Raw genomic sequence first — 25,767 nt, 5'->3', positions numbered from 1 at the left:
TGTTCGAGTCAGTGGCACAGAGTATCATTTGGGAAAGCAAAGGCATCTGGATCATTCAATGTTTACATGGTCTTGTGGGTCTTGTTTTACAGGAGCAAGGTGCCTGGACCCCACTAATCTACTTGCCACCACAACTGAAAGAAGCGATTTTAGCTTGACCTAAGGTGGACAATTGCTGAAGAACTCATCTTCAACAGATGGCTAGTCCACCAGCTGCCACTCTCTCCAGTGTTTGTCCACGACTGCAGATGTTACAACTATTATTAAGTGGGTTTGTACAGTGATATTGCTAACCTACCATAAACCCCTGGGTGGACTCTGTCCAAAAGATCCTCTTGAGTCACACTCTCTGTCTGGATCTTTTTCTGAGCTTATACAGGTAGGTGAAACCCACACGCTGCTCCTACCTCCTCCAGACCTTCACCTCTCTTTCTTCTCTCTTCCTCTCTCTGCTTTTCTCTCTACCTTGTCCCTTGGACCTTGCACCATCTCCATGACTCAACATTGTACAAATATTGCCAGCAAAAACTGGGCATTACATTAAATAAAACCAAAGACAAAAAGAAGGCAGAAATACTTAATGCATAGATAGACAAGCTGGTTTGTAGGAATCCTAATGTCATTACTTTAGGAGAATAAAGGAGGACTATAAATTCTAATGCAAATCTCCCACTCAGTTGTAAAACATGCTGCTGTATTTACACTAAAATAATCATCAGACAAACAGATATGTTGGGGATTTTTTTTTCCCAAAAAGCTGTATCCTGAATTTGTTCTCGGAGAGGAAGTTGCTCACAGCCTCTCACACTCCCCTCTTTGATGCCTGCTATTTTAGGATTGTTCTACTCCTTTGCCCTTCTCCCTATAAAACCGGAATCACTTTAGCCCACAAGGTTATTTCATAAAGCCACCTTCTCAGTGTATGAATCCAATTTTAGATTTTTAGGCTTAAAAATAAATATCTGACAAAAAATAAGGTGATCTACAGAGGGAGGAGAGACAAGAAAGATCCAACATCCATTGTTTCAGCCTTAGCAATCTCCAACATATTCAGCAGTTGCATTTATTTTACTGTAAGGAAAGTGTAATCTCCGGATAAATCTGCTTAGTAAAGATTTAGTATTGAACGGGTGATGCCTAAAAGAATAGAAGTGTGGTTGTAGTGTGCTGCCCAGGGATGGCAGCTCACTAAGCTGCCCAGAATAAACAGTGTATGCATGCAAATTAGAAAACCCTTTGGAAAAAAAACCACTTACATAATAATGGCCCAGCTCTCAGAAAAGCTGTTCTGTAAAATAATTTATATGTGGAAGACTGTACTTGACTTTTATACTTTCTATTAAGTGCATAAAAATACATTATTAGCCTTTTGCAAAAATGGCTGGGCAACATTTGCAGAAGATGTGGTCACTCGGGAGCTGTATTAAGATGTACAAACATCATTTTCACACAAGCCTGAGACTACAAACTGTTAGCTGGAACAAGGGGCCAGAACAAGCCTTCCGGAGAAAGCAATCTGAAATACATTTGAGGCTGTCTTCCCCATGAGAAATTGTTTCAGCCATTCCTTCATAGTCATCTTCCCTCCCCAAACTACAGTTCTTCGAAGAGAAGGGGGTTTGTATATGAGGTAGGTGTCCAAACTCCAATAAGCAGTGAAGATGTGCCTCAGAGAAAATGTCCACTCCAAAGCTCTGGTTCCCATGCACAATCCCGCTGTTACCATGTGGGACTTGGTTTTCATTTCTTCTTTTCTTGCTGCCAGGCTGTCAGCTCAGCCTTTCCCATCCCACCTCCTCAGCTCCTTGTGAGAACCCCCAGCTCCTCACGAGATCCCCAAATCTTCATTTAGGCAATGGCATTTCTCCAAATTATTACTGTAAATGTGCCAAAATGGATGTTGACAATGCTCAGATGCTAAAGATGTTTTGCTTTGGTTTAAATAATGGAATACCCATTCTAAAAAGCACAGAATTAAAACTTCTGGAGACTTAACACTTTGCCAGGAATAAGCCTTTATTTTTCAATCCATCCTACCCGCACTTGAACAGTCCTGTTCAACTTATTCATAACTGGGCAGTTCTCACAGCACCCAACAGAGAGCAGCAATACATACACACTAACTAGAGTTAATTCCTTACCAGACTTGATCCCTGAAGAAGTTATACGTTGGCTGATAAAATTATCATGCGTGTGTTTATCTCACTGCTTAATTACATTTTAATCAATGAGAATTCTTCTGCTACAAGTACCCAGTAAAGCACTTGAATAAGTACACTTTCATCCTGGAAAAATCTAACTTCTACAATTTTCTTTTTTGCGTGGGGGATATCACTTTTATTTTTAGTTTAATTCCTATCCAGTAGAAATTTCCTACCCTTTTAAGCAGAAACATGGCAGGCAAATTGGATTTTTGGAGCTCAACCATACATAGCAGTAATCCTGTGCTCTCATGACGTGATGCAAGTGGATTTGCACAGTACGGCACCAACCAGCTGCTGTGGTCCCATTTTGGGACAATGAAGGCTGGTTGTTGGGAAGAGACAGCAGCTCATGCCTCACCCTGGGCATGGTGTCAGGGGAGCAGCACAGAGCTGCGACCTGCAGCTCCTGAGGGATCTGAAGGGATTTACCTGGGCATCTTCAGCAGGAAGGACTGTTGTACCACACCCCCACACCCCCCCCCCCCCTACAATTCCAAACAAATCTCCCAGTTACAGCCTTTTCCTGAACACAGGTTCACACACCATCAGGCAGAAGAAAGGAATTTTCAGCTTGGATTGCTTCTACCTTGGAAGAACCCCGAAAAGCCTAAACTACACTGTAAAAAGGAACAAACACAGCCCCACTTTTTACACCTATGCTCCTACTCTGCTCTTTGTTTTTCCCACAGATGCCAAACATGAGACGTTTCATAGCAGGGCTAAGTTGGCTGGTTTGGCTGAAATCAAACACTATTTTTCAAAAGGACTTCCAATCCAGAGAGATATGCCTACAAAGCTGCACAACACATTATGTTTGATTGACAGCTAATTTTTCTCCCTACTTTTCTGTCTGGCTGCACAACCAGGAAATCAAATGTTCTGCACAAATCTTCAATATAGAACCTCTTTGCCATCCTTCAGGATATGGTATTAACAGGCTACATTCTCAGGGCTTCCAAAAATCCTGGGATTCATGCCTGGTGGCACAGTACTAGTGGTGGAACTTTTAAGATTCACAATAGATTTTGGGAGAGCAGGGATAAACTTACTGTGATTGGCAACAAAATCAGAAATCACATCCCTGGCTTTCTCCTGGTTTACATCTATCCTATGATGTTTTTTGTTCTTGGCAAGTCATTTACGGCAAAGTTTTTGGAAATGAGTAAGCACTGCAATAAACGGCTTGATCTTCAAATGCATCTAAGAGCCTATCGGTTTTTCAGAAATCGGAGTTGTTGAGTGCTCAGTATTTTAAAAATGGGTCTGATTTTCTCGTGCCCAGCTTTGGATAAAAAAGCTAATTTAAATGTTCAGAAACAGAGGATTTGCTTGTAGTGCATAAGCATTCTGTAATCATAAGTTTTCTGTGATCCTTAGAGCTTCTAAATGTGAGGTACTGCTGTTAAATCACTTATTCGGGGGGGGGGGGGGGGAGGTGTTCAGTAGAATAAATTGGAAATGTAACTTGGAACATGTTTTAAATGCTTTGAGGAAACAAGATCCAAATGACAATTGACGTGACATACTTATCACCTGCAGCAGAAAACCACCACTGAGAGTGAAACCTTAAGGCTTCTCCCCATGCCCACAGTGTTCTGTGTAATTTGTGGTACAGCAAAAAAAGTCTTTGCAGCCATGTATTTATTTGTGTTGCTTGGTGCCCTCTGTGTTACTCCCACACACCGGACTTTAAAGTTTTCTTTGAGAGTTTTACTATCTTTCATATCTTGCAGCTTTTAAAGACGTTGATGTTGCAGCCTGTTCCGGGGAACTGGTGGCAAAGCTCTCTTTGTTTCTCCTAAGGGAAGACCCCGAAGGCCACTAAAGCTGCACAGCAATGTTTCCTTTCCTTTTAAGGGTGAGCTGAGGGAGGCAGCCTGCTTTCATCCTTAAATCTTACCAGATGAGAGGGAAGCTAGTGCTGATGACCAGGCAATGGTGACCAGTGCTAGAGCTCCCACAGCCAGTGGAGATGCAGCATCAGCCAGAGGACGGGCGATGTCAGGGCATTGAAAGTTGGGGTCTGTATGCCGCCCTGCTGCTGTCTGCAGTTCTTCCTCAGCATCTTGTCTGTAGAACAGAGTTGACCATCTCTCTGCCTCTGCTGGCAGGATGCCTAGCCCAGGCATTGCTGGAGGACAAATACTGGTGATGGTGGCACAGATCCACGTGCATGAGAAAGCAAAGCTTTTCCCAATGACGCTTGCTGTATCCTTTTCCCCAGTGGGATCACTGCCATTCCTTACTTAACTACAGAGGTCCCCCCTTTCCGAGCAGCGAAGATTTGAAACTGTATTTGAAAGAGGCTGTATTTAGATGCTTATTTCCCTCTTGCTGAAAAATTTTTTAGTAACTTTGTATTGTAGTAAAGCTCTTTTCACAGGCGTAAATGCTAAGCAAGGAAATACTAGCTAATAATAAAAGATGGACAACCTATCTCAAAAATATGAGCACCTGCCTTGAGCGCTGGACTATTCAATGCTGAAAATTAATCATGCTAACATGAGCCTCCACTGTAATAGCAAACTGTGTCATGTTATGACTTTCAGCCCAAGAAGTAAATATGTATACTGCAAGACTAAAAATAAATCATTGTCTAGCAATAAACAACGATCACATTTCCTTCCGGGGGTAAAAAATCCCACCAAACAAAACCACAGGGAGATATATGGGACTGAAAAGGGGTATGGAGGGAGATGGAGAGACTTCTTACCAGGGCTCGTTGTGGTAGGACAAGGAGCAAGGCTTTTAAACTGAAAGAAGGTAGATTTAGATTGGATATAAGGAAGAAAAATTTTACGGTGAGGATGGTGAGGCACTGGAACATGTTTCCCAGAAAAGTTGTACATGCTCCATCAATGGAAGTGTTCAAGGTCAGGTTGGACAAGGTTCTGAGCAACCTGATCTAGTGGAAGATGTCCCTGCCCATGGCAGGGCCTAGATGATCTTTAAAGGACCTTTCCAACCCAAACCGTTCTGTGATTCTATGAGGTTATTCCAGAAAAAGTTATTAGTTAAAAATCCTCTTCTATATGGGCTATTACCCCTCAGCCCATAGAGATGTTTGCTTTCCAGGGTCTCCTACAACAGCATGCCATGTTTTTATGGATTTAAAGATGGTCACCAGATGCTGCAGCCTGATGATGTGGTGTCTGGTGGCCCCTTTTCCCCAGGGGCTCATCTGGAGACTCCCCCAGCACTGGCACTGGCTGCTCAGCAACCCTGCGAGCAAAGCTCAGGCCTCTCTCATGGGCTTCACTGGGTTCCTGGCTATTGAGTTGACATCTGACTTGTCTGATTGTTGCCTGCCTGGACACAAAACAAACACTTGCACTCCTACCAGCATGAAACCAAGGTCCAGGAGGAGGTAAAGGTATTTCAGCTCTGCCTCCATGATGGAGTATCTTGTTCCCAAATACATCCCATGGCTGCCTCTGCTTCTCCACCTCTCCCTGTGTAGAGCTGGTTGCTCTCCTGCTGCCTTCTCTTTCTTTCCTCTATTTCTCCTTTCCCTTCTCCAGATGAGTCAGTACATGCTTTAAGTTTGGTTCAGCTGCTTTGCCTGACCCCTGCAGGGTCCTCTGGGTCATTTTTCTTCCTGTGAATTAATCGTCTAATTCAACATACACCTCAAAATATTCAGCTGTCTAATATGCCCTCCACAGCCTCTTCAAAGCCCTGTCTGAACTCCAGGATCTTCTTCAGCTTTGTCTCCCCGATGCATCTTGTCTCCTATAGGTTCCTCAGATGCTGTTTCCCACCCAAGGAGTTTCCATTAAAAATATTAGCCAGGATTATCTACCTCCTGCAGCCAGGCATCCTTGCTCTCTCTGTCTTTAAATGACATTCACTGCTTTCAAAATTGCCTTCATCTCCCTCCTCACCTCTGCAAAAACACCAAATCAAGCTGTCTCTATAAACTCTAGGCAAAATCACAACCCTTTTCCCCAGTCAAGGCCTCCAGCAATCATCCTCTGCTTGGATTTTAAAGGGTTTTGCCTGAATCAATCTTGTTTTGAAATGGTAAAGATAACAGCTTGAAAAGTACATACATTTACATACCTCACTTCATTCAAATTAACTAGGAAAGATAAGAATCTCCAGCAAATTAATTCTGCTAATGTTCTAAACTGTGAATTTCAATCAAAGCTGAAAACCAAACCAATTCAGCTAAATTGCTGACTCTTGTTACACTTTAAGTGATCTAAAAGCATGCATCAATAAGCAAAGCAACTTCACTTTTGTGCAGCTGAGCTCCAGACTGATTTGCTGCTTTCCAGGATTGTCTGATAAAAAAAGCTACAGTCAGCTCCAGCTAATAAGAGAAAATCAATCCAGAGCCAAAGAGCAATAAAAATGTGGTAGCAAGTTCAGAACATTTTGTCACAGCTAAAATTGGTTTCCTATGAGCCATCTGAAATAATACGGATTGCAAAGCTTTGCAGATCACAGCCATTGAAACAACAAATGCCTGGGTGAATAGCAGTTCCAGAAGCAAGGGAGAAAATCCACTTTTTGCCCCAGAATGAGATGACAGTGCCAAGGTGAAGAGTTAGATGTGTTACACAAAGGGTTTGGAAATTAACTAACTGCTCAGTGTCCTGGGACACTTGAAACCCAGGAGCTGAGCTGGAGAAACTTTGCAATGTTCAGACTATCTGCATGTTTCTTCGGGTAACTTGCAACTGGGCTGCAGCTTTTGAGACAAACAGAGCCTTATAGATAGAGATCAAAGTAATGTGGAAAACAAAAGAGCAAATACAAGTGAAAGGTCTGGAAACAACTGGGATGTTTTATTTCCAGAGTTCCCACACTACCACAGCAGCCGGGTGCCCCACAGCCTCTCTTATTTGGATTTCTAAATATAAGTTACACTGGTGCAGCTAAATCCCAGAAGTGCATGGGGAGAGAGGAGAGCAGCGTTTACAGACTCAAAGATGCAAGACTCCCACTGGGACTGTGGGTTCAGTGTGGACATCCCCACCTCAACAACAGCCAGGGCAATTCCTAGTAGCTGGGTCTTGGAACCCAGAGCAGAGGGCAGGGGGAGGAACACAAAGGGCTCCAAGCAAATAAACTAACCACGCAAGGAGCAGAACAGCTCATGACAACATTTGGTATTTTTTGTGTCCTGGGAGGCTGGGGCTGGTGATGGCAAGTGCAGGTACCACAACACTCTGACAAAGAGGTGCCCGTATGGCAGGGCCATCTGGCACAGCCACAGCCTGGCTGCTGCTCTCCAGAGACCAAGGCCACCTCCTCAACCTCCAGTCCACGTCTCCCACCTTTGAACCACCAATGACTTGATCTTGCTTTTGTAATCAAGAACCAGAAACATTTCCTGCAAGCCAAAGCAGCCCCTGACCTTTTTTTTTTAAAGAAAAACTTGTGTTTCCACTGCTGGAGGAAGCCTGAGTCCTCTGTATGGCCACAAACAGACTTCCCACGAGCAGATGTGCTCAGAGCATCCACCCACACAGCCCCGAAAGGTCGAGCCTTGGGAGGGAGAGGGAAGCTTGGTCTCCACCAACTCTTTTTACACAGATCAATGCATACTCGCTGAACAGAAACTCCTTTTCATCCACAGCAGTGGAGGCCGTGCTCCAGCCCATGACCCTACAGGACTCAAAAAGAAACCTTGATTGATGATAAAAGACTGCTTCCCTTTTGTGCTTCTCCCCATGACACCACACAGCTTGAGCAATGTAGCAGTCTCAAACAATTTTAAAGCAGGGCCCTGCTTCTATTTTTGCGGTAGCATTGCAACCCTGCAAAGTTTGGTGGCTGTTGCTTATGGTATGAATCGTCCTCCGCAGGCAGCGTGGGGATTTAAGCAAACAATCCCCAGCTCCAGAGGGAATATGATAAATAAGTCCATATGATTCACATGGAAACGGTTTTCAATGGATAAAGCAGCTCTGACTCTGCTGCCATCGTGGTGATGAGCACAGCTTCCATGCACAGTGTGGAGGGCTCCATATATACTCTGTATTACCCTGACAGAGTGTTAATCTGCTGTGGTCCACCTTGTTCCCATGGGCAAATCGTACATTTAATTGATTATACTACACACATTTCATTCCTTGCTGATCATACAAGCTGATAACTACCTTGATAGGACTATTAATTTAAAGTGTTTGGATATTTTCCTTGGCATCTGCTATGAAGAAATCCAAGTGATGTCCTTGAACACTGTGGGTAACACTTCCTTCCCCTGAGCCTCAGAAATAGCTTCTCAGCACTGTTGGACCTATATCTCACTGATTTTCTATGTAAGATATTTTTTTTCTCAATGTGGAATGATCACACTTCCTTTACCCCGTTGCTCACTCAGACTGCTAACCCTTGGTAGAAGAGTTTATATTTTGCAATGGTCTTGCAAAATGGTTGCACTGCTCTGCTTTTGCTCAGTAGTGCTACTGTGATAAAACTGTAGAAGATAAGTAGTGAGAGAGGAAGCTGCAGGAATCAGTCTAATGACTTTTACATGCACAGTCAACCACTTTTGTATGAATTATAATGCAATTAACAGTTGCAAGATCACACAGAATTTTTGAAGTGCTATTAGAGCAGTGTTTTTATACCAAGGGATAGGCAAGAAATGGAGCCACCACAGGCAGAGCTAAAAAAAAATGGCTTATCACGAGACTGGGTTTGTGCCTGTGCTATTCAATGTCTACATAACTGTCCAGTTGAGCTACTCAGGCAGACAGGATTTTATCCTTGTGGAACATTTTTGAGCAGACACCCAAACAGTGACAGAAAGGACCAGAGATACCTTCAGCAAGTGAGATTGTTCTAAGAGTAAAACAGATATGCATGTGGGGAAAGCAGACTGCAAATCACCAAAGACACAACCAGGACTACACAGGGGCTGTTGCAGGAGGCTGGGTTTGGGGGAAAAAAAAGAGTATTGCTGCAGTAAAAGAACATAAGAAAGTGAAGAATTTAATGCTGATTATGTGTGTCACAACAACTAAACTCAAAACCACCCCTGCTGTGAAATGATGGGACTCACAGAGCTCACAGAGAGGAAACAACAAGAAGGCAATAGGGGAAGAGGCAGAACAGCTTCCCAAACCCCACAGCTGCCTTACTGGCTCTGTGCATGACTTAGAGTCCTTCATTAAGATCTTAATTCATCATTTCTGGGGGGGAATGAAAATTACCAAGTGCTACATCACTCCCTCTCCATGCACTGCCTGCTGTCCTGCTCAGCATGGCATGCATTGTCATCAGGAAAATGCTGGCTGGGCAGCCAGCCTCTGCCCATTGATGCAGGTTGCTGCCATGCCCTTTATGTCTACACCTCCTCTTACAACATCCAGCTATTCTGCTAGCCAGGATCCCACAGCACATACACAACACTGAACAATTATGCTTGCTGGTGGCATGGTTTCTGCCTCAAAATCAGATTCTTATTGATTATGATAACTAAACCAGCCTTACAGGGAAACTGTTTTGGCATTTGAGCTACTCTAGCCCTATTATTTGTCAGAAAATTAATGACATCCTTCGATTTGCCTTCCAGATGGACAATGTAAGCATCTTTAGGCTCCCCTGAAGCTACCTTCTGCTGCTAGCTTTTTGCAGCTGTGTTCAGCAGAGCCCTGGCAGGCTGGAGCTCAGCAGACAACTAGAACAGTGAGAGAAAAGTTTCTGAGTTTTGACTTGCATTAAAATGTTTATCTGCTTCGTACACAGCTGATGCTACTTTATAATATATGAACATGCTGTTGCTAAAACTTTAATGGGCATAATTACTGCTCTTTGAAAATTCTAATTATATGGTTTATTAGGAAATAACTTAAGAACTTGGATAAGATCAGGGGATTTGGATGGGCTGTCAGTGACGCAACCTCTGCGCTTATAACTCCCTGTAAATTAATCATTTTCCATGGTTTAGGTATACATTCCACTTCTCCACGTAATATGACACTGCAGGCAATGTGTTTCATGGGGTGGATTTCACATCCTGCCTTGCTCAGTCACTCCAGGTTTGGCCCTGTGCCTCCCCAGGAACGCCATTGCTTCTCTGCAAAGAGCTGCTTGTTGTACCTTCTTACCAAGCAGACCTTGCCTGCGGTCCCTGCTAGACCCCAGCACTCAAATACTTGTTCATTCTACTGCTTTTAAGGTTTTCTGCTTATTCCTGTCTCATATGAGTAAGATGTAACTTCACTTTAAAAATATCTATCTTGAGGACTTTTCTGATAGGTAATTTACAGGTTTATGTTTTCATATTTTTAGATTTTACACGTTTTGTAATCAGCTCGGCATGATAACAAGAGTCAGAGTTGCAGAGGAGCAAAGCTACAAATCCAGCATAAATCCAGATTTCTTCATTCACCTTTGCCTTAAATGGATTCTTACTCTTACTGTTGGACGTTATAGGATGAAACCAGGAATTGAACTATTGAGTATTATGAGAAACCGACTTGCCAATTTATATACTGATTATAATACTTGGTCTAAAATGTTAACCTGCTACTAGTCAAATTGCTGACTCCCTGTATTAGAACATGTAAAACTGTTGTCCTCAGCTTGGGGCAGCACAGACCAAAATTCACCTATGTGGTGCCTTTTTTATACCATGAATTTGTCCTGTAAACAGACGAGCCCTATGACAGAGATATTTTTTTCTTTTGAATTGGCCAAAATGTGTTATAAATGAAGATAACAGTGCTTGCAGGCAGAGTTTTCTGGCTCATACTTGGAAACTGCAGGCTGTCATTTCCTTTTCTGAATGTAAAAATGTAGTTAACATTTAGGTGTTTTGTACAAACTCTCAGCTGACCAAGGAAGCAGAGCTCTGGGTGCTGCATGGCATCACCTCTGCTCCCAGACTCCGCCACACACCTGGGACCAGTTATAACAAGCTGTCCCTACAAACTCACTGCCCCTCTCAACCTGCAGATGAGGTTTTGGGGAGGTGAGAAGGACACTGTATCACCTCGTGCCTTGGGAGAGGGAAAATATTTTGACAGGCCTCCTTACATGCTGCTGATTCCGCAGTCAGCTGCACCCACTGCTCATGGACATTAAGATCTGCTTGAGCAAAGTCTCCCTCCAGCCCTCAGAAAGGCTCAGCACATGTGGCAGGAGTAGATACCTGTGCCAGACCACACTCCATCCCTGCTGTCACTGCTGGCTAGCCACCCAAGTGGGAATCCATGTTTCGGAACCTCTCCTTGTCCTTCCCATCCAGCCAAAGCCCTCTGAGGTTTGTCTGCTCTGATCTACCAGCCTGCCAGCCCCAGTCCATGGTGTTCTTCATGCAGACACAAGTTACAGTACTATCCAGAAAGTTAGAAAGGCACTTTCTGATTTTCTGGAGCAGTTATAAACTGCCTGCCAAAATTTAATTAAATTTCTGTGAAGACACAGAAGTTTTCAGCCCATAATGTTCTCAATATAAAACTCCACCAGCTTTTATTGTGCATGGAAGATTACTTATATAGGTGTTTTTCCAAGACATAAGAAACCTCCATGTGGTTAAGAAAACTGTTCAGGACAGTCTGGGAAAGAAAGCAAGGAGGAAAGCTGTCAGCGAGGCTCAAGCAATTTCCAAAGCACCGCATGAGATGTTTCAGATGGCCACAAAGTGAAAATTGATGTCTGGGCTGCCCACCGGCAGCATCATTGCCTGCACATTCTTTGCAGTGGAAAAAGCTCAGAAAAGGTCACCAACACAGAAGAGAGGTTGAGTGAAACTGGGAGAAAGTTGTGCACCAAACACTTAGAGCATCCAACATGACACAGGATCAATAATCCTGTCTATTACAATACAAAATCAGACCAACAGGGCTGGCTTTCATCCCACATAAACAGCAGTTCCTGTCACTGCAGCCCTTTCATGGTATGCTTTTAAGTGATTGTAAGCATTTCAAAGATTTTCATTTTCAGAAACGTGACATAAATAATTCTGGGATTTGAAATGCTCTTTGAAACTGTAAGACGAAAAACTGAATAATCCTCCCCTTTCAGGGATTATCCATTCTTCATCTTTACAGAAAATACAGGAGTGCATTAAGTAAAGAACATTCAGGATAAAGTTGGTGGGGTTATTAAACAATGAGTAGTTTTTATTTAAAACTTTGTTACGACTATCAGTGATCAAATACATCACATCAGTATGTATAATTTAAGGAAAATGTCCGAGTTCAGCCTTCAAATAGCCTGAACACAATGTTTCTTTCTATTCAAGACAATAAATTTGGTTCTACAGTTTTTAATTATTTGTTCACCATTATGTTTAAGTGCTCATGACAGAACTGGACAAGTAATTCGTAGGGAATAATTTACTCAATTCAGCCATTTTTCTGCTTGCTTATTGTTCATAAGGAGACTGTAATATTCTCACATTTATGCCCTCCTTGAATGTATTCATCAAATAAGCTCATCATATTATTATCTGCTTGTAGCCCCTGATTTGATCCTGCTGGAGCAAGACATGAGATGTGTTCAGGGGCATGCAGCAATCACTAGAGGAGAGAAGACATAAAGAAGAGAACCCCTTATCTCAGACAAAGGATGATTAGAAGAGAAGGGGTTGAAGTAAACAAAACAATACAAAGGTAAAGTGATGAAAAGGAAGGGCACTTATTTTTCCTCTCATAATACAAAAAGGAGTTATTCAATGAAACTGCAAGCCAGAAACCACACAATGTCAAAAATAATAATAAAAAAAGACCTCAAAAAATATTGCAGCATTGGAACCTACTTCACAAGACAGTACCAGTGCCAAGAGCTTAGCACAATTCAGAAGAGGATTAGACATTTATATGGATAATGGGAATAACAGATCTGAGAATATGATTTTAAAAGCAATATAAACCCTTTTGTTTCAGGGCATCAGCAAGTCTTGCAAGGTCAATTCCTTACAAGTGCTTGTATTTGAAATTCAGAATATGAGTGTCTTGGTCTCCCACGATCTAAGGACACAGTTTGCATGGTGTATTTCTGGTTCTTGCTGGGATAAGTGAAGATTCAAACTGGGTGCACAATTTATACACACAGCCTTGTAAATTTATTTTTTTACAGCACTATCTTCAGCAATATCACTTACGTCAGTGTTCCTGAGGGTGAGGAATGTAGCCAGATCATAATCTGGAGCACAGGCTTTCCCTGGGTACACATAGGGTGTGAGCTGTTTTTCAAGAGGACACTTCTGGAGCCATTTTTCAGAGGCTAATCCTGCTCTCCAGGCCTGTTCTGTGGCATCAGCTGTGGCTGCATGGGAAGACAAAGCCAATTTCCATAAGCAAAGGACCAGAGAAGGAGGAGGGCTGGCAGCTGGAGATGTGCTGTGGCTTCACTAGGAGTAAGGGCCAGCACTTGGAAAGACAAGGAGACCAGGGAGCATGATCACCTCCCAGCCTTAGTCTTCTCCCAGCACTTAGTCTGTATCAGATACATGGAGGAGGGACAACTCAAAAAGGTACCTAGAGGTATCCTTCTCATTTCAGTCCTTAAACGTCATGGGATGTCAATGCATTTGGTAACACCTTTCCTCGTTTCTAGTAACCAGGGTTTGGCAGTGCCAAGAAGAACTGAAGCTGGTTTACAGGTGAGGAAGCTGAAGAACTTTTCCAGACCCTGTTTTCTATAGATTTCAAACTTTTAGAAGTGAACATGCAGATTTTTTACTTCAGATTCACCATCTTTATGAAATTTTCCCTCCTTCATAGCACTAGCAGGCCATTTTATGATACATGATTTGTAAGACAATAGGCATTTAATCAGCTTAGATGTTAAATAGGCTCTAACATAAGAACCTGGCCCCTGCTTGTGCAGTTCCAGTTCCCTCCAGACTTTCTATGAAGAATCATCTTGTGTTTTGTAATGAGAACAGTAAATTACAGAAAGCCCATTGGGTAAAACGGCCACAAATCTCCTGCACTCCTCTGGGAGACCCACAGTAATTAGAAAGGTGAGCAAGGCTTTTCATGGAGCACAGCCAGGAAACAGGTGCCTGTGTCACCATTTCAGAAGGTTACCCAGTGGTTTGCAGCACAGGGTTTCCATTTCTCCAGGGTTTTTCAGTCAGCACTGTTGAGGCTGGACCCAGCCATGTTCTGCTGATGCACATTAAATGATGCCAGCCCAGGCCACAGCTCAGGATTCTTCAGGGGAATTTTTCCTGTTCTGGTTTCACTACAAATGAGTGAATAACATTGCAGGTGCAAGGGTCCTAACCATCTGGACTTCGAGCATAGTTTCAACAAACCTGCTTCTGTGTCGATCGTTTTGTCTAACATATCTTGTTCAGTGCCTCTGTGTACCTGCACACACACACGAAGCTCCAGGCGCATCTATGCCCTGCCCTAAGACCAAATGGCATAGCCTGGCCTCATTCATTTTAAACTCTCCCAGCCTCCAAAACTGTGTGGCTATCTCCAGGCAACCCCAGGGGAATGCTCCCTTGCTGGCTCCTGACGCAAGCCTGAAGTCCCTGAGATGCTGTCAAGGAGCCTTTGCCCAGCATTAGTTACTATGAGGCAAATTCCTGGGGAAAAAAGAAAACAACAAAACAAAACTATAAAGTCTACTGCCTGGCTCTAATGGGGAACTGGATGCCATATGAGAGGGAAACGTCTCACTTTAAAAGTTCCCTTTTTCTCTGGGGCAAGGAGTACACAGTTTGTTCTGGTTTGTCACTAAAAAAAAAAGCAGAACTGACAAATTTATTTAAGACACTGTGATTTTTCAGTCTGTTTGTCACACCATATCCTGGTTGGTCTGTCCTGTGTGAGGCTAACACTGTATTGTTGCATCTCGATTGCCACCGACATGTAGGAACTGAAAAGCAACCCCATAACATTAACTCAGCCTTTGACCATCACATAGAGCATCAGGTCACTGGCAGGGAGCAAATATCCTTCCTGTTAGCAAGAGATAACATTCACTTTCTTCATCAGCCTCTCAGTGGAGAGCACAAATGCTCTCTGTCACCAAGAACTGATCTCAGAAATCTCTCACAAAGGGCATCCTAGACAGTAATGAAGTTTCAGGAATATCCAAATAAATATCACTCCTATGTCAGTCAGCTCAGTTGTGTTTAAACAGTATCATCCACACAAAGAATAGAAACAAAAATTTGCTATCTACCCCATTCTTCTTCCTCTTTTTTTTTCTGTAAAAGAGGAGCTGGCACGTTGGTTTTTCTTCTCTTTCTCTTTTTAAATAATATCACTGCATTTTGTGGAGCACACCTCCTTCTAGGTCTCCTAGCAGTGCAGAAAGGCAAACAACCCAGAGACCAGAGACATGATTAGGAAGATGGCCAAAGGCTCTTGCTGAAATAGTACAAATGGGGTGATGTTGAAAACAAAGGCTCCAGAACAGGTACAGATGACAACATGGAACTGTTGCATACAAATGCTACGTCAGCTAATGGTCCATCCTTGCACCAAGCGCGGAAGGAGCCATCACAGTTCCTTCTATTAGCTACCAAACCTCAGCAATCTATGTGCAGTGGGGAGAGAGGGGAAAGGCTTATTTTAAGATATCACTGTTGTTTGTGTAGAGAGCTGGTAGTCATGTCGTGGAGTTGTGGCTCCCATGGCTGTGACAGCCCAGGAAGCTCTCAGCTTCTCTGCTCCCTCACAATGCCTCAGCCTACATGTCAGGAGGCTTGAGGATTGTTGCAGGATACTGGTGAGAGCTCAGTCCTGTTATCAAGGTGCTCTCAGCAGTGACAAACCTTAACAGTTCAGGCTGAGACAAATCAATCAATATGGCTTGGTACCCTTGGTGTCCATCTACTTGAAATTAAGGGCCAAGCTAAAAGAAAAGACTTTTATCTCATAGCAGACATTCTGCTTGCAGCCTGCACACTCCATAAATGCAAGGAAATATATATAACAATATCCATGAATGTAATAAGCATGGAAATTTTGGCAGGCACATTCTCTGGAGCTCTTGAAAAATGTGTGCTAAAAGCCAAACATGCATCCTCAGTTCTAAAACCCAAGGCATGCTTCGGGAAGATTGCTAATCTGCCTCAACACACTAGTTTGATGTACATTCAAAATAAACCGTATTCTTTCAAAAGGATGTTATAGACCCAGTGTGAACACTGGAGATAGGAGGCGCAGCATTCTAGTAAATTAAAAGTGCCAGGACACCAGACTGGGCATGAGAATTCAATTTTCTGTGGGCAGACTTTTGTCCTGGATGTGTTATGGGTTTCCTACACATTGCTCAGGAGACAACAGACAGCAGGGACCATTCCCAGCAGCAATCTGGACAGAGCCATACAGCTCTGGAGGTGAGCAGAGGTCCATAGCACAGACCAGGGCAGACAAGCCCGCCCGCCTCAGGCAGGCACCAGGCTGTGGTAGTGTTTGGTTCACTAGTATTGATGTAGCCAAACTCTCTTGAACATAGGGAGTTGGTTTCTCTTGGGTTTACTTTTAAGGATGATTAAGAACATGAGCTGAGAAGGGAAAAATTTTACCGCTTTGCCATCCAGCCTCTCTACTCAATGTCAATACCAACTGCAACAGCCCAATGATCTGCCCTACCATAACATCTGTATTTTCTTGCAGGCAAAGCATGCCCTCCTTGAATGACATTTATATCCAAAAACACCTTGCAGACACCTCCAGTGGTTTACAGACACTCTGGTACACCAACCAAAATGCAACAGCAGTCAACCCCGTCACCTACAGGGACGAAAGGGAAGGCATCAACAAGGGACCATGATCCTTAGATGTATCCATAGTCACAGTCCCTCCCCTTCCCTCTGTTATGAGCATAGAAGTGCTGAGATCCTCAGAGGTTTGAAAAAGATTCTTAAACGCCTTAGAGGAACTGGGCTTCAATTACTTTCTTCATCTGTATTAGTTCCATTTGCCTGGCTAGCTGCTATAATCAGAGGGAAAAGAGATGCAGTCAGAGATCTTCCCATCTCTTGCACTTCCCCATGTGCTGGCTTATGGTAGTCAATAGGAGCATATCCGTTTGTCACAGCTGGCATCGTGACCTAGAAAAAAGGATGATGAGGAAAATAAGAGTTGCTTGCACACAAGTATGTGTGTACACAGACACAACAGAACAGCAGACCGTAATAAGCAACCTCCGGGGAGGCACACAGAGGAGCTTTGTTGTTCTTACATTTGGTGTCAGAACACGTAAAAGAGGGTGGTTTTACTTTCTTTCTCATTTATAAGTGTGTGCTCTATAAAGCCTAATTAAAGCCACCCTGTTTCCAGACAGGTGAAAAAGCACAACCTATACATAAATCCTTTCTCTACAAGCTGAAAAGCCAAAATTATGTTATTCATGTCTATTTAAAAAACAAGCACATTTTAAACCTGGAGCAGTCTCAGAAGTAACATCTAGCTATAAAACAAAGCAATGTGAAAACACAGCTTTGAGAAAACATGGCCCTGCCTCTCATTTAACAGACATGTTTATTGATGGTAAGGCATAATGCACTTCAATCTCAGCTGAATAACTCACCTCAAAGGTTTTGAAAAGACACACATTTATTTTAAAAATATATTTCATTCTGTAAGCACAAAACATGTCCAATTTACATTTTTCAAGTATTTCATCTTTTCTGAGCAGAAAAGCACGTTAAAAAGTAAATGCAGAAGTCTGCAAATCTGCAACATTTTGTCCCTAAGAACATATGTTTTATTTGTGTCCTAATAAACATAAATAAATCAAGGTAGCATCTAAGAAAATTAAGAGCTAGGCAGAAATGTAGAGGAAGGTCTGACAGCAACAGAACAGAATATAAAGTATTGCTTGTGTGTAAGCTTTGCAATGTAATGTGCTTAAGTAATTCAGTCCAAAGAGCAGAGGGAAATTGTGGCTACTGGGTTCTTTTGCCAGGAACAGAAAACTCTCTTTTTTTTGGTGGCAGAAAAATATATAACTGACATCAATACTCAGCTGGAAAGAGGACCCAGCTAAGAGACCCTGCTCTGGGCAACACCACTTCTGCCTTCTATGAGACAAAAATTTTTATGGCCTTTCCCTGCAATACTGTGTAGCTCAGGGAAAAACAGGGATCCCCTTCCCCATTTGAGAACAGTTAGCTTTACATTTGAGTTGAGATCCATTTTCACTTTCCTGTGACATTTAGTCATTTCTCCCTGCCTGGCTTTCCTGTATTTTACATCCGTTAAGTACTGAATGTAAGAGCAATTAGTGGCTTCGCATGGGGAGCAACCTGGGAATAAGAGCTCTCCTGGAGCAACCTGGGAATAAGAGCTCTCCTGCACCTCAGTGCCGGGCATCCCCCCAGCCCACACCAGCAGCTCACAAGGATAAAGCTGAAGCAGGTTTCTGCCTGCCTGCAGGATCTACCTGCACACAGATTGCTTTAGGCTAGGATTTTACCATGTGCATATGACATTTCATCTTAAGCAGCTCTTGTTGTAGTTGATATCTGATAATCAGCTGCTGGGAACAGCATTGGCACCGCCCCAGTTATTTCCCAGGGGAGGATGTTAAAAATCTGACACTGTGGCTGCTTCCACAGCAGTGTGGGCACAGCTCTGACAGGGATATGCTGTTACACAACAGATCTACATCTCTTCCAACGGGGATGGGAGGCAGGGGTGATATGGCATCCTTAACCTCTTCTGCTAAATCTATTCCTGCATTTATTTGTTACTAATGCCCAGCAGTCCACTGTAATATTAGAGGTGGCATTTTGGGAAGGAACTTGTGAAAGGATAAGATACTGGCACAACAGCTGGGAAACATTTGCTTCTGCAATGCACAGGTGAAGCTCTGGGGAAGGCTCTTCCAATCACATGATTTCTGTGATCCCCCTTGCAAAGGGGCTGTGTGTGCAGTGGTCGTCAGCTGTGCCATGACGTGCCACTAACAAACTGCATAAAACACAGAGGAATATTAGCTATATTAAGTCTGCCAGATTCAGTTGTTCTAACAAAAGGAGTTGCAGGACCTGATCCAGAGGGAGGGATGCCGCAGTGGGATCTGCACCATGTTACACAGCTGGGAAAGACTCCCTGACTTTCTCCTGCACCCAGTCATGGTACCTGGCAGCCCCCCAACCCCCCACCCCCACCCGCCACCCTGCTCCTACACCTGCTGATACAACTGTGCCAGGAGGGACAGGACCGAGCTGTGGCTTGCCCGCCTCTCCACCTGCCCTAGTGACAGGATTTGCTCCCCAAACTATTTTTGCTATTTGCTGAGACTTGTTGAGGAGCAAGGCAAACACAAAACCTAACTACTAGGCCATAATCAGCTCCTCAGAGCAAATATTCTCAAGGATTTGGTACCTTGAGTGTGACAAGTGACTTGCTGAGAGCAAAGAGGCTGAATAAAAGCACTGAAATGCAGCAACAAGCACTGAGGTCTCCTCAGAGAGATGTCCCCATCCCTCTCTCCCTCCTCTCACTGTTTCCCTGAGGATGAATCACATCTCATGGGCACCATGAGCTTTTTTTTCAGCAGATCCCATCCTTTGGCCCTTCTTCCATGCAGCCATTCAGGAGCCATGAGTTTGCTGGCACTATGTTGGCCCCCAGCAAGAAAAGCACCTGACAGCAAAACATTGGAAAGCCTACACTCTTTTTGTAAATTTAGCTCCTAATCATGCTGTGACTTGATTCCCTGTTTGGAAAATGAGCATATTAATCCTTCCTTTATCTCCCTGTTCATCAGCCTTGACTCACAAGACTATAGACTCTCTAAGGCAGCGCTGTCTCTTAGGATGTGTGCTTGGTTCAGCAGAGCCTTGAAACACTTAGAAATTTCTGAATGCTGTTGTTCATATATTATCATATTATTCACCCTAATTAATTTCTGTGTTGCATCTTTAAATGAAGATTCCTATTTCCTGAACCTCAACTCCAGAGCCCAGAATCCAAATTTATCCCTGCTGTAATGCCATTAAGTTACATTACTGTTAATAATTCCTCATTCTGAATGCACTGGCTTATACTTTCCCATTTTGTATTTCTTTCACAAGTGATAAAGGATTGCTTTGAGGAATTTTCATGGCAAAAGAAATCAGTTCTCTGCTAGCAGGGGAAGATAGCAAGCTCCATATAAGGTGATCTCATACCACCACCACTGCCTTGAACAAGAGTATATTTTTTTGCAGGCTGTACATCTGGCTGGCAGCTTTCTGAGTGCTGGGGTTGATCTATCAAACACTGCAAAACAATCTATCTTTAAAATGAATGATGCAAATTGTTCTCAGAAAAGAAATCTATCAAAAAAAGAATATAAATTACAGACCGGACATGTTGGTAGAGGAGGAATGCTATGTGGTTTATATCAAGTTAATCCACTGCCAAAACTTTCACTGATTTATATACTGAAATGGCAACCTTAGGCTAAAGGTAAAAGGGGCACACTGCCAACAAAGACCCTGTTTCTTCAGAGGCTCTGCACATACCTAACTCTTTGCATGCTCTTAGTCTGCTTGGAGGAAAAGCTTCTTAATCCACTGCCACCTCTGAGGCGCTGAGATGCTCCTGGTTGTACCGCAGGGTGGTGGGTGCCTGCAGGGAGGCAGTGAAGCAAAGGTTGCCCAGCTGGATGCCCAGCTCCAGCCATGCTACTGAAACAGGTACAAGGAGGAGTTCAGCGAGTGATGGCAGCTCCTGCAACACTGGCAGGCTCAGATCCAAGCTCAGCCTTGCTCTCAAACCCCAGGGGCTTATGCAGGCAACATGTCCCAGAGGCCCCATTAGTTCCAACTCCTCCACCACAGCACTGGCAAGCACCGGCCCCGGGGCTCAACCCCAGCCCCAGTGTGGTGGCTATGGTGCTGCTCACCCTGCTGTCACCCTGCCCAGCGGGACCCCAGACCTGACCTGGGGCAGTGTGCTTATTATTAGCGATAAACTCATTAATAACCATCAACCTGCCCCTGTTGTCAATCCTTCAGCCACTCAGCAGAGCCTCCTGTTCATTTCACTTGTGGCAGCCCCTCTTTTCGCAAACGGGCTCAGAGCAAGTCGCGCCAAGGCTGGCTAAGCCCAGCAGCACCCCATATTTCTGGGCTATACCACTGACTCCTGCAACAAGGAGCTCCATGCCAGAGAGGACAAGTAATCTGGTTATACAGGAGGGTTGTTCAATGGGACCCAGCCAACCTTGGGCCCTGTGCAATAGGAAAATGACGAAGACTCGTTGCTTACGGTAATTGCTTAGAATATACAGTGCACATCTGAGACTCTTTGATATCTCAGTGACAGGTGTTGTTACTTGAGGGACATTAAATACTGCCTACGTTACACACAAATATTAGACTGCATGAACATTGAAACTGCAGTGTCAGACACTCAGAAGTTGAGAAGTGCCAGAAGTAAGATTGCAAATGTGTCTTTCATTCAGTATACTTTTGCATGTGTACTTGATAAGGTCTTTAATTACATGATCTAATGTTTACAGTTGTAGTATAAAATAAGCACAGGGAAGCTCAAACCAAGCTGTATGGCAACTTCAAACATGGTTTTTACTAAATTCTGAGTTCTTAGTGTCAGCAAGGCAATGTATTTTTGAGCAGAATTTTTGTTCATAAAATACACATTTGCCAAATCTATTTTGTTTCTCACATTTCTGCTTTTCAGTACCTCTGATACAATGCTAACTGAAGCTATTAGCATTGCTGGGAAGAGCAATCAGAAGCCACACATGAATTAGGCACTCTCTATTACAGGCTGAGCAAAGTTTCAGCTAATTGATGAGAAAAGGTAATTTCTGGGATTGAAAGTCTTTACTACAGATAAAGCACTGCATTATTATCAGGTAATGCTTTGATTTTTTGTTAATTACTATTCTAACTTTGGAAAAGGGAGGAAGTATTTATCCCACATAAGGCAAAGAAAACCAAAATGTATACTTGGCACAGTCACAGTGTATTTGTCTGGGCTGAAAAACAGGACGTGTCTGCTGGTAGACAGCTATCCAGTGAGGTATTTTTCCCCTGCTGCACTGTTTCTCTTGGCAGCACAATATTCTAACTTTAGAAGTGTCTGAATGCCTTCGCTAAACTATTAGCACAAAATAAGCTCCTTTGTGTTTTACCCATTCATGCTTCTTAATTTATGTTCTGGCATCACTTTTCCTTGTATTGTGCAAGTCAAGAGCCTGCACATGGACCAAAATCTGTTTGTGTATGGGCAACGATCAGGATAAGTGCTCTTGAAGTCGATACAACTGCACCCAAGAATGCCAGACCCCCCTGTGTCTATTATTTACAATCCAATTCACACATGCCTTCCTTAAAATCTTGCTCAGAAAGTAACAGTCCACCTTCCTCTGCCTCAAGAGCTGATGACAGGCTAACCAGAAACAGGAACAAGCCATGGTGCTTGGGGCCAGAGCCATGCTCCCCGTAGTGTGCGGGTCTGGACTTCCAGTTTGCCCCTTGCTGGGAGAGCCAGGGGCCACCATGAAGTCCATCAGCAGAGCCAAAACATCCCTAAAGTTAAATGATCCTTTTTCTTTTGCTACAGCAATATGTTTTATTGCCTGGGAGTGAGACAATAAAAAAAAAATATCTGCAGCAATAAATAATGTGAAACAGTATATTCAAGAACAATAATCCAAAGCACTGCATGAAGTGAGGGCCTTTTCCTTAAAACACTGGACACTGCAAGTTCCCTGGGGCATCAAAACACATTCTTTCATTGTTCTTTATGGAACCAAGGAATTACTGGTGCTTGACCTATCAAGAAAATATATATTTTATAAAGGGTGATATCAAGCCAAGAAGGCTAATGCCATGAAGCTTGGCTAAGTGACACCACTTGCAGAAGCAACTGTAGCCCAAGAAGTTTAACACTTTACTTTTTCAAACCCAGAGGAATTCACCACCTTCCCAGTGCAAGGAACAGAGAAGCAGAAGTGTTTTGGGAACATTTTGGGAGTATTGATACCCCAGAAGGCTGTGCTGCCTTTCAGCAAGACCTGGACAGGCTAGAGCAGGGGTCCTCAAACTACGGCCTGTGGGCTGGATACGGCCCCCCAGGGTCCTCAATCCGGCTCCCAGTATTTACAGAACCCCCCTGCCCCCCCCCCCCCCGCCGGGGGTTGGGGGGGGAAACCAAGCAGCCGCAGATGACTGCCTGCCACTTCATCCGCGCGCCGGCCCCCTGGTTACAAAGTTTGAGGACTCCTGGGCTAGAGAGTTGGATGTGAAGAAACCTTAATGAAGTTCAACAAAAGTGTAAGGTCCAGCACCTGGGGAGGAACAGCCCCATGCACCAGCACAGGCTGGGGCTGACCTGCTGGGAGGCAGCTCTGCTGAGAAGGACCTGGGAGCCCTGGTGCACAGCAAGTTGCCCATGAGCCAGCGGTGTGCCCTGGGGGCCAGCAAGGCAAATGGCATCCTGGGGGGCATGAGGAGGAGTGTGGCCAGCGGGTCCAGGGAGGTGATCCTTCCCCTCTGTTCTGCCCTGGTGAGGCTGCATCTGGAGTGCTGTGTCCAGTGCTGGGCTCCCAGTTCAAGAGAGACAGGGAAATACTGGAGAGGGTCCAGTGGAGGTCTACGAAGGTGATGAGGGGACTGGAGCATGTCCCTGATGAGGAAAGGCTGAGAGAGCTGGGCCTCTGTAACCTGGAGAAGACCGAGAGGGGACCTTACCAATGTCTACCAATATCTTAAGGGTGAGTGCCGAGAGGACGGGGCCAGGCTCTTTTCAGTGGTGCCCAGCGGCAGGACAAGGGGCAATGGGCACAGACTGCAGCACAGGCAGCTCCACCTGAATGTGAGGAAGAACTTCTTTCCCTTGAGGGTGACAGAGCTCTGGGACAGGCTGCCCAGAGAGGCTGTGGAGTCTCCTTCTCTGGAGACATTCAAAACCTGCCTGGATGCAATTCTGTGCAACCTGCTGTTGGTGAACCTGCTTTAGCAGGGGGTTGGACTAGGTGATCTTCAGAGGTCTCTTCCAACCCTGACCATTCTGTGATTCCATGATGTACTTCTTGGGCAGAGGGGTGTTCTTTAAGTTAATTCCACCTGAGGCGGCAATAAGGATTGTCCCTAGGGCAGGCTGCACAATGCTGGGATGGGAGCTCACCTGGAAACACTAAGTGCTGGATAAGGCCTGGACAAACCCCAGGAAAACAGGCCACTGACACCCATCTGAATCCCTTTTTACAGATGAGTGGCAAAAAAAGGAAGGGCTTATCTAACAGGAATCTTCAGCCTCCTTGGATCAACGTATCCTTTCCCTGACAGAGCAGCCGTTGTACCACCTGGGAGATCAGAGTGGGACATGAGGGCTTAGTGTTGGGGTTGCCTGGCCTCTCTGCCCCAGGGTAGGGGGACGTGGGGTGCTGATGTCTCTGAACCTGCCAAAGCACCTGAGGTTTGGCATCTTGGCAGAGATCTGAGCTCTGACAGTCTATGGCCTTTCCTCTCATGCACATGTCCCCACGCTGCACACATGACAACAAAACTGCATGCCAAATCCACAAACCTCCATCCTGATTCCTTGAGGGCTTTTCCTTCCTTTTCTGTCAGATTTCAAGTCTTAGAAACAGGCACTTTTCATCCTTTAACTGTGCCTTGTTCCACCCTCTTCACATGATGATGCTTCTCCAACATTCATGAAAAGCTGCAGCCCCAAAGCAAAGCTTAGCTCATATAAGCAGCTCAGGTTATAGATGACTGGTAAAGAGGAAAAGAAAGATGAACAGCATAAGGAGAAGATCTCTCCTGCAAGCACCAGCACACCCAGAGTCTTGTTACAGCCTACCAACACTCAGGCCAACACAAAGACATGATGACTGCAAAGTTGGCAGGTAAAAGTTAAATAGTGGCACCTGCCAACTACAGGGGGAACACGATGCTAAGAAAACATGGCTAAGTACAACACATGAAGCCATCCAAAGGAAAACAAAATAAGCATCTACATTATCTCTTTTGAACTGTTTATAGCTGGGGTCTGATCGCAGTCCTATTAAGGTCAATGGAAAGATTCCAGTTAGCCAGGGCTGAAGCTGGGTTTGGCTCCATAGCTTTGTTCTAACTAACAAATATGTTTAATGGTGTAAGAGGGCTAGAAGCACCACCACTGCCTCTCGGCTGCACAGCTCAGGACAAGGAAATGGCTCAACAGCCTTGGAGGAGAAAGGCAACTCTGCTGCAGAAACACATCGCCTGATTCAGATGCAAACCCTCTAATTTATGCAGACAGACATACTTGTACACATACAAACACACTTTTTCATCATGTTTTTTCATCACAGCATGTGGATGAGTGGGCTAATAAAAAGAGATGACATATCTTTCTCTTACACACACGCCGTCACCTACACAAAACCATGCTAAAAATATTTTGTAAAGGCAGCAGTCAGGCACACAGAATAGGGGATGGCAGAATTAAGACTGCCTGTTCATTTTGATACAATTTTAAGGATTAGAGTTAAGCAATAATAGTATTGTCTTCAGTGTTATGCTAACAATTCCTGCTCTGTTCATTCTGAGAGAACACTTCTTGTATTACAAATACCTTCTTTTTTTTTTTTTTTTTTTTTTTCTATCTAAAGTCTTGGGGAAAAAAACAGGAAACAAGCCCCAAGCCTTTATTTGTGAAAGTTCCTGAAGAGT

The sequence above is a fragment of the Falco naumanni genome, chromosome 6, assembly GCF_017639655.2.
Source record: "Falco naumanni isolate bFalNau1 chromosome 6, bFalNau1.pat, whole genome shotgun sequence".
Lineage (NCBI taxonomy): Eukaryota > Metazoa > Chordata > Aves > Falconiformes > Falconidae > Falco > Falco naumanni.
This window is presented reverse-complemented; position numbering follows the sequence as displayed.